Here is a 409-nt window from a genome sequence, read left to right on the forward strand (position 1 = left end):
GTGATATTTTTATAAATATCGCGATATTTGTCACAGAGCACTGTAGTACATTCTCAAAATTCTCAAGCTCCACAGATAGATGGTACCAATGTTTCACGTCTGACGTGCCACCGATTAACATTTAAATCCTATATAAAAGATGACGGCCAACTATTTTGTGGACGAACTCTGCTGAATTGTAAATCTTCAAGTATGTCAACATTTGTGCACGCAACTCTCTGAGATGGCAAGATGACCACCTGAGATGATATTCAATTTAGCTTCACCAAAGTTTTGAGTGGACACGAGAGAGGAGGAGGAATCTGATTGATGGTCGTAACATGCACGATTATGGCGCGGAATATTATACATGAACAATTTGGAAGCAACGCAACCATTCCACATGGATGTCCCATGTAACACCACAAGC

This window comes from Nuphar pumila, chromosome 16 (genome assembly GCF_984573655.1).
Source record: "Nuphar pumila chromosome 16, dmNupPumi1.hap1.1, whole genome shotgun sequence".
Taxonomy (NCBI): Eukaryota; Viridiplantae; Streptophyta; class Magnoliopsida; order Nymphaeales; family Nymphaeaceae; genus Nuphar; species Nuphar pumila.